This window comes from Arachis ipaensis, chromosome B08 (genome assembly GCF_000816755.2).
Source record: "Arachis ipaensis cultivar K30076 chromosome B08, Araip1.1, whole genome shotgun sequence".
NCBI lineage: Eukaryota > Viridiplantae > Streptophyta > Magnoliopsida > Fabales > Fabaceae > Arachis > Arachis ipaensis.
Window position 1 is genome coordinate 26,176,944 of NC_029792.2, and position 348 is coordinate 26,177,291.

Consider the following 348-nt stretch of genomic DNA (forward strand, 5'->3'; position numbering starts at 1 on the left):
TAAAAATATAAATTTTTAAAAATTTATTTGTCACTTTATTCTAAAATTTATTTCAAATTCATAAGATAAAAATTCGGTATGATGGGGATGGCGAATAGAGTAAAAGATAACCTTAGTTTACACGCCAAAAACAGAGAACGGAATTAACTACGTGAACTCTATATAACGACTAAACTATAGCGGTAGGTTCAACTTCCAGTTTCGAAAATCACAAGTACACTGTACACAAGTACACAACACAATCACAAACACAAGTACAATAAATTAATAAACTATCATCGATAATTGATTTCTTCAGGATCTTTCATTCGAATCCGATAAAATTAGAAAGAAAAAACCGAATGTTCT